The following is a 9,426-nucleotide window of genomic DNA, read 5'->3' as shown; positions in this document are numbered from 1 at the left end:
CTCCTCACTCTCCTCCTCCCCCTCCTCCTCCCCTGCTTTCGTCTCTCCACAGTTGGTCATAGCCGTTTTTATACTTTGATTTTCTGCAAGCTTTACCTCATTGCACTGCTTTTCCCAGAGACATGGAGAAAAACCTCTTACACACGCTGACTTACACATGGACAAACACACACACACACACACACACAACATAACTATCTGGTTGCCAGATTTGCCGGTGGGCCCAGAACAACCCAATCAAAGCTCAGCTGGAAGGACTGCCATGACAATGCAGAACGGATGGACACAAAGGAAGGGGATGGCGGAGGGTGGGATCAAAACCTCTATCAGAACTTAGTGTGCTTTCTCCACAGTTACATTTGTAGACTCAGAGAGAGAGAATATGGCCTTTTTGTGAGCCAACAGAGAGAGAGAAAAAAAAGTCAGAGGGAGGATGCTTGATGCAATACAACAAAGTGGCTCACCTTTCCTCTTCTAGTCTGTCATCTGGGGAATGGAGTAGTGCTGATGTCTACAGCAACTCCCAGTGCTGTGTGTGGGAGGTGGCAGAAGATGTGTGCTCAGAACAGAAAGGCTTGGTTACAACAGCCAAAGACTCCATACAGAAACTCTACTGGACATCTGGTTTTTAATTGCATTTTTTTTTTTAATGCAATCTCTCACTCTCTGACATTTTTTCCCCTTTATGTGGTGCATTAATGCTGAAATGACTATTTGATGAACAACTATTTTAAAAAGGCACTGGTCCAGCTCCTCAAATGTTAGGATTTTAGTTTTAACTGCTTTTTGAAAAGGTAGTAAATAAATATACACCATTGTATATCTTTGGGATTTGGTGCTTCCAATCAGACAAAACAAGCTATTTGAAAATGACAGCTTGGTCTCTGGAAGCTTGTGATGAACCTTAACTAAATCATTAATCAGGAAAAAAAAAACTGAGTGATAACAAAATAATTAGTGCAGCTCTATGGTGCAAAAAACAGAAAGGTAGTGTGAGCACCAAATAAGCACACTCCATCGTCCCGTTTTTTCAAATAGAGAAGACTTAAAGTGTGGTAGAGCATCTCAAAATCCAGGCAGCGTAACGCACATGGTAATCAGTGCTCATCATGTCAACAAGTATTTGTGCCTGTCTCACGCTGCAGATACAAATGTTAGAAGAGTGACCCCTCTGGGTCCAGGTACTGTCATATGAAAGGTCAAAAGTCCATCACAGTGTCATCATGTCTCTTCAGGGCCTCCTGCTACTTTTCAAGACAAGCACAGCAGTGAGGACAATTTCTGTGGAGGGGTTCACAGTTGACAAATCATGTTGCCATGGGAACACTGTTAGTTGCGTGGGTGGCAGGTAAGGATGGTGTGTGTCGCTACAGTGGAAAGAAATAGGTCCTCCCTACGCTGAGCGGGAAGAAGGCAGCGTTTCAGTTTCTGTGATTCTCTGTCCTAAGAGTCTTCACAACAGGGGAGGCAGTGAGAGAGGACGACACACATCCAACATATACAGAGTTGAGGGATGGTAACTACATCCTGCACATTAACCAGCTTGATGTTTCACCAGTGTGGGGAGAGACAGAGAGGCTTTCTGGGGTACGTCGCAAAACTTTCACATTCCGGTGCAGTCACCCTTTTCCTTCCAAGTTTAATCACAGCAATCAAAAATCAATACCCGTCAGTGATGAAGGTCCGAGGCTCAACCAGAATAATAAATGAAACACGTTTTGATTCCAGGAGAGCAACACATTTCTCCCCAGCACTTGGCGAGAGTCGGGCCCTGGCTAAGAGTCAATCACTGCATTCGCACAGAGACGAGCCATTCCAAATCCCATCAACAGAAGAAAAAAAAAGAAATACTCAAGAAAGGCAAAATCCCAAACTCAAAGGGGAGCAGCACAGAAAGAAGAATAACACGAAAACCCAGTGTAAGCCTTGTTAAATCTCTCTGTAACATCCCCAACACCATGCTGCTGGAATATGATATATCCTGAGGGGAGGGGGGAGACAGGAGAAGGTGGGGTGAGGGACGGTGTTACAGTAAAGCAGATCCTCCCCCTACCCATCGGCCTTCTGGCTACAGCGCGGCAGGGGTCCTCCCTGAGCACGCTGTTTCACAATTACTGTGGTAACGCTGCATACTGATGCCCCCTGACACCACTGACACTCGGGCCAGACAGGAAGTGAGAGAGAGGGGGNNGGGGGGGGGGGGGGGGAGGAAGAAAGAGAGGAACAGAGTGTGTGTGGGGGTGACAAGAGTGGTGAGACGTATCATTAGCTTTAAATCCTCCCTTCATCCCAACAGAGGATCCCTCCTGCTAGGAAACGATATTAAACTGTAAAAATATAGTAATCAAACAAAAAAGACTCACATTCTCAGTATATTTACTGTCTGCACTACTCCAATGGGGCCAACCCAGAGGACACCCACAGGGGTCTGAAAACACCTCTAGCAGCCCTACAGGTTCTGTAAAAACAAACTATTAACATAACAGCGTAGTCACTTTGATAGTAGCTGGTCACAGTCTTTTTTTCTTTTTAAAAAGCCTTTGGGTGCATGCATCTACCAAAACCCTTTTAAAAGTAACGGGCATGGGCGCCCTTCACGTTATTTCTGGAGTGGATAGTGCCACAAAAGTCACTGACCTCTTTATTGCACCGAGCAGCTGTGGCAACTAAATCCTCCCTATTTCAAGTTGAAACCCAGTTACACTTTTCCTGAAATACAGAATTCTGGTCCCTCCAGAGCTCCTCAACCAAGTAAGGTTAAAGCAGGGTGGTAAGTTCAGGAGCGTACATACTACTGTTCCACAAAACTGACATAAACCCTGGCTTACTACCGACCACACACTGACAACATTACAGGTCCTAACTGCTAAGATAGTTGAAGCTGTGGATAGTCACAGTACAAGCCACATTAGAGACTGTAAGTAAGATATATCAGGACATGTTTGTTCCTGCAGTCCTCACTTAAAGAAAACCTTAACTCCTTGGGAAGGGACTGGAGTGATGAGAAATAGATAGATTAGATTGACAGAGCCGATTAAAAAAAAAACAATAGTTCATAAGCTGGTTGTCAGGTCACGATGAATAAATAATTGAGAGCTCTGGAGGTATGTCTTGATATGGATTAAAATGAAACGTGTTGGTGGCATGCATGCCATGCATACTTAAGCATGCGCACCCATGCTTCTTTTGCGACAGGACAGGATGAAAAACAGAATTATCGGCGCCTAATCCTTGGTGGTCGCGACTTAAGCGATCGAGCGGGAGCAAATGGAGAGAGAGAGAGAGAGAAGAGAGAGAGAGGAGAGAGGAGGAGAGAGAGAGAGAGAGAGAGAGAGAGAGAGAGAGAGAGAGAAGGGGGGGGAGAGGAGAGAGAGAGGGGGGAAAAAATGCCCCAAGACCGTCTGCAATTTTCTCATCATTTCATGCATCTGAAACAAAACTAATTTACTGCTTGTCATGCTCGGCTTGGCACACACAAACATAAGAGCCAATATGCACAGCGTGTCACCTGCCGCTGCATCAAAGAGAGCTGTTTATATATCAGACTCATGGCTCCATATGAATCATACAGACCTGGGAGAAACACTTAATATGCTCTTATCAAAAGGAGCAGTCTGGCAAACCCGCTGATACATTGGTGCCTTTCCACATCTCCCTGATTGCCATCTAAAACGGCAACATCCCATGTCTCCTCCTCGCTTTATATCCCGCCTCATAGGTCACTCCAATGTCACAGCAGTGCGGAATGGTTTTTTTCACCCAACCCCACACACAAACACACACAGATAAAGTTATGTGCTTGGCAGTTTAGAGTGAGGCAGAAAGATATGGACGACAGAGCTGCAGGCAGAAACAGTCAGAGAGAGGGAAGGATGGAGAAAAAAAAAAAAGATGAAAGGAAGCATGAGAGAAGGCTGCAGGCAGAAAATAAAATTGGTGCGACTGTGATATAGTAGCATGTACATGTATTGGGCCCCATTATGAAAGGCACGTGACAGCTTAATAGGACCCTGGCTGCCAAGAAGAAAAAAGAAGTTCTGAACAGCAGGGTATGTGCTCTATCTTCTCTGTAGGCGTCACACATATGCTGAGTAAACTATTCAGAGGAGAACAAAGGGTCTCATTAAACTGGACGTTGTGACGCGTATTGATTTCTCTCCATAGAATCCACAACGCCTATTGTTTGCAGATCCTCACATCAGATCTGTGCTGTCATTGCTGCGGCACACATCAATATGCAGCTCTGTGGTGCATTACCAAAGGGTTAATTACATACTTGTAAGCAATTACTCTCTTAATGTAGCATAGAATCCTCCCCCCAAATTGGAATCTGGATCAAAACACATCAAGGCGTCAGCCAGTGATAGCATCTTTCTGATATAGTGTCAACTAAAACATAATAGACGTTGGACCTTCCGTGTATATGGCGGACCGGGTTTGAAGCCTACTCTAAGGTGAAGTCCATACAGACAAGATAACAAAGATGAGAGGTTTCACGTGACAAGTAAAGGTCTGAGAAAACTGAATGACTGGAATTCAAAATGTCTCTTCAGTTATACTGTTAAAGCTCTCATCCTAAACAAAAATACTTTGACCTACCCAACTCTCTATATTACTACAGCCATGGTTAAAGAATCATGTGTCTGTCCTAAAATATGGGTGGCAGATTATGGTGGGAAGAACAGTTGGTGACACAGAAATACAATTTGCAATCTTCTCTGTGGTGTTTGGTGGCATGGAGGGGGGGGGGGTCTTATTGGACACTAGCCTGCGTCTGGTAGTCCTGTCACAGCCCGGATGGGGTTTAAGTGTGTGTGTGTGTGTGTGTGTGTGGTGTGTGGTGTGTGTGTGGTGTGTGTGTGTGTGTGGTGTGTGTGTGAGAGAGAGAGTGACTAAGTGAGAGAGAAAGGGAGAGAGACATCAAGTGAGAAAGAGAGCAACAGAAAGAGAATGAGAACAAACAGAGAGCTCCATTCAGGTCCGATCCACAGACACATCATTCAGTCTGACATGACGATACATCTCTGTGAGCACAGTATTCGTATAGGGCCTCACCAGGCCAGTCACACATGCATCATTCACACCCACACACGGACACACAAGCACACTTCTTGCTGAGTCTTGCCTACACTGCTACAAGGCATTTATATCACTATGGAGAATCTTTCTAAGATCCCCCATTCATACTCATTCATAGCTCCCCCCTTGACGTGAACACATTGCAAAGATCTTCCATGCAGCTTATTCGTATAAGTACACTGCCCTCAAATTGTAATGAATGTCTTCACTGCCAAGGTTGAAGTGAGAGTTTATCCATTAGCAAGCCATAATATTGACAGGGCGGTGCTCCGCGGGTCCAAACTCCAGCCTTGTAGCCGTAACATTGGCCGACAGACAGGGGGTAGTATGTCAATGCGAGGTGCTTACAGGCCGATAAACGCTGCTGTTCCAGTTCCTATAGGCAGCCCTTGATGGACAGCACGCGGGGAGAAAGGGAGAGAGGGAGGGAGACTCGTGAGAGGGGGAGAGTGAGTAGTGCACAGTGCTCTTACAGCTCTTAAGAGTTTAGAACTGAGCTGGAATTTGGTGAAAGGACAAGGAGGCGACACACAGATGAGATAGGATTATCAAACTGCTCAGGACTAAATGTTTTTCCCCTCAGACCTTGACAGCAGCAGAACACACACAAAAACACACAAGAATACACATCCTCCAAGATGACAAGCACACAAATGGGAACATTCAGGCAGGAACGAGCTGAGAGCCACATTAACACTGAAAAATAAACACGCAGATGCACACGGTCAGCCCCCGTCACACTGACACAGACAAGCAGATTCAGCCTGCAGTAAAACAGACTTTTAACCTACTCCACTTTACCTCTCAATTGCAAGCTACACACAGCAACTAATAAACCACACGTCAGCCAGCAGCATATGCTGTTTGTCAAGTTTGTTTTCAGCTGTCCATCAAAGAGCCATTAAAGTGGCTCAAGTGGCAAAAAGCATGAAATCCAATCATAGCACAATTACTTCCTTCACCGCACAACTAAAACACATGTAAATGCTACAAAACATCTATGAAAAAATGTTTTTATAATTAGTAAGTTAAAAGTAAGATGTGTTACACATGTTCATAAATACATGGACCTTTTGGTTAAACATCTAATAAATGTACCAAATATAATATTAATGTGGCATTGAAGACGAGTATAATGGAATCAACCTATCCACTGCACCAGCCTGTGAAGCCACACTGCCCCTCATGGTGTTTCCAGGATACAGCCTCGTCCCTGCAGCCACGCTCTGTTGAGTGTGCACTAAACAACTACGCAAGCCTTTTTCTTGGAAAAAAAAAAAAGAAAAATAACCCACACGTCTCAAAATGTATCATCACAGCACTTGCGAGAGATCTGCAACAACAACACAATGGCGTGCGATAAGTATGGAGTTATATCAAACAGCATTTGGAAGCACGGCACTGAATTGATGCATTGAGTGTGGAGTGCAGGTGGACAGGGGGAGGGAGGAACCAGCAGAGGGGCTCAGAGCACTCAGTGTGACTGCTGTACTAGGGGACTGTACTTTGCAAGGGCTGGAGCAGCTGCTTTCTGTGCATGGGGTGCAAGAGAGGGCGGGGAGGGAGGGAGGTGAGGAAGGAGGGAGCGATGGAGCAGGAGAGAGACAGAGTATAAAGGGACCCACATCACACTACATGGTTGAGGCGACAGCGTGTGCTGGAGAGCCTGCACCGTTACTCCCCTTGCCCTAATGTCTAGAAATCAGCTCGAGCTCCAACAAACCGTCCCATTCAAGTGCAGACGACACTGATGACAGGAAATGACACAGAGACGCTGTGCCGAAGGGGGCGATTAACCTTCTGTACGAGGATGGAGGCAAAAACCAATGTGTTGATAACACAGTAAGATACTGCGCCGAGAACAAATGCATCGTTAAGACTGTGCTGACCGTAACACTACCCTACACGTTGAGCACTGAGGAAAAATTACTCGTCATTGCTCATCACCACGACTCCTGGCTTTGACTCCATGTGGCACAACTCCAACACGGGGAAAAGTGCGGAGCAATCAAGAGGAGGGTGTTCTATGAGAATGTTGTCTCTCCGAATAACTCAAAATTGGCTCAATAAATTAAAGAAAATCAAACCGTTTAACTGTAATTCGGCAGGGCTGTAAAAGTCTAGCCTACATTTGCTCTTAGTGTGTCACTCAATATTCTGAAAACAACATTTACAGACCACCACAGCTGGCTTTATTAACTACTCAATACAGAAGGACTTGAAGGACATTTAAGAAAAATAGGGAAGTACACAGGAACAAACACAAATTCACACATTTGGCTCACTTGTCTTCTTTACTGCTGTATCAAAGCAAAAATCCTTCAGATAATGTTTTTCAATAATACTGTTTTTATAAAGAACAAGTTCAACTTTAAACTACACACAGTATGTGACCCTAAAGGATACCATTACTTAAGATAAAGTCGCATTAAACTCAGTAGCCTGCTGCATACCACAGAGAGTAAGTCCCTGTAGACGTATTACAATGTTTTCTGTTAACTGGAGTATCCCTAAAGTCAAGCCCTGCGGTCAAGTTCAAAGCTTGGAGAGGAGACTGGTGAATCCCAGCGATCCTGGCAGCCACACGGGGATAAATGCGCCTGTTAGGGTTGATTCTGCGTACAAGACGCAGTTGACACAGATACTCTTAAAACGATACATGTGCGGCTCACACTGAGCTCTAAAAATACAGTCACACTACAAGGAGATGTTTGAAAGGCAACGCCGCGAGAAATTATGTTGTTATACACAAGTCGTATGAATTGTGCAACTGTGAAACCCCGATACTACAAAAGAACCCGTTCAGAAATGTTCTTCATAGTACCATGCTTCGATAGTTTCAGGCTAAAAGTCATTCCGACGTGGCTCCCCACAGATGCAGGATATGCCCCAAAACTGCATGAATTAAAATAACTTTTCTTTAAAAAAATAAAATAGAAGTACCACGCTGTGTTCATCATTCTAACTCATGATGTTTCATCAGCCTTTTAAATTTAGCATCTCACAGAATTACTGTTCAGCGTCTTGGCAAACCCATAAAAGAGTATCTGAGAGTTTTGTCTATTTCCATGATTTAGAGCCGAGCCACGACTGAAATCCCAATTGCAGCCAGAAGTCTACACGCCACTAAATGCTAGTCGTACTCACTGGGTTTATCCCCGAAGGCACTGCGTAAATCCGACGCGGAGTCCCCGACACATCCTCCAGTTTTTAACCTTCAGGAGTTTAACGCTACAAGAGGAACACGCTCAAATTTGGGCATGCAGCTCTCTTTGGCTTACAGTGGATGAAGGGCATGGATGATATGAAGCGCCAAACGGAGGGAATCCAGTCAATATAAAAAGTCCCAAGTTGAGAGAAACAGCAGGTCATTGCATTTTTTTCGGCTATTCGCCCCCCCGGGGCTCGTCACACGATCCAAATGGACAGGTTCGGAATGAAACCCACCCGATCGCCGGAGTGCGCAGAGCGGGCATGGCGCAGCTAGAACAGGTGCAACACGCCTCCGTCACCTGGCTGGTGCAGTGGCAACCTCACACCCCCCAAAAAAACAACTGGCTATAAATGGCACCTCGACACCCCTAAAAAAAAAACAGCAGTGGTTTAGGGGGGAAACTAACGTTGAGACAAGCCTCTTTCCTTACCTGTAATCTATGCAGATATCACTTCACAGCCGCATCGACACTGCGGATAAGAGGCACGTCCAGAGCAATCCCCAACTCCTTTTACTCCCCCCAAAAAAATGAGAAATGCTTAGAATAATGTTATATCCTGCTCAAACGGCTTGTCCACTTTAAATCCCCGGTAGAGGTGTAGTTAGAAGGCGATTCCTGCACGGGAAAAAGAAATAGCAGCAGACTTCCAGCAGCATCCCCGATCAGCAGGACTCTACTACGCCGCTCTGAGCGCTCTGAAACACGGGGAGCTGCACCTCCCAATCCCCCGGTGAGGACGCACTTGGTATGCCGTCGGAAAAGCCGCTGCGCCGCACGGGATACCGCAGGAGGCTGTGCTTGTGTGCGTGTGTGTGTGCGCGTGTATGTGTGTGTATATATCGATGTGACTCAGTGCGGTGCTCCTGCTCAACTGAGGTGCTGAGGGTGCTGCGGCGGAGTGCGAAAGGAGGAGAGGGAGAGCGCGGGAGGGACGGGGAAGGAGGGAGAGAGAGAGAGAGGTGCGCTGCCTCAGAGTTTGCAGTTTCGCGGCGGATCTTGATGCTCGGGAGGGACTGGGTAGATGGCGCTTCGCCCGCTGCAAGAAGCGACTGGGGTTTTTTTGTTTTTAACCAAGGATCCTGACTGGCCCGCAGTAAGCTCTCGGGTCTGGAGGGGCCTGCGTTTTAGGGTT

At 45.9% G+C, this 9,426-nt stretch overlaps 1 protein-coding gene across 1 annotated transcript in view; it reads right to left on the bottom strand.

Annotated features, from left to right (window-relative positions):
- Positions 1-9,170, bottom strand: part of plxna4 (plexin A4) — a gene marked incomplete in the record, with an annotated part of 222,275 nt that extends 213,105 nt beyond the window's left edge. The window contains 1 exon segment of the mRNA XM_035677636.1: positions 8,724-9,170.
- Positions 9,171-9,426: the final 256 nt, after the last annotated feature.

The sequence above is a fragment of the Morone saxatilis genome, unplaced genomic scaffold, assembly GCF_004916995.1.
Source record: "Morone saxatilis isolate NCDOM2014 unplaced genomic scaffold, NCSU_SB_2.0 Contig10, whole genome shotgun sequence".
Lineage (NCBI taxonomy): Eukaryota > Metazoa > Chordata > Actinopteri > Moronidae > Morone > Morone saxatilis.
This window is presented reverse-complemented; position numbering and strand designations above follow the sequence as displayed.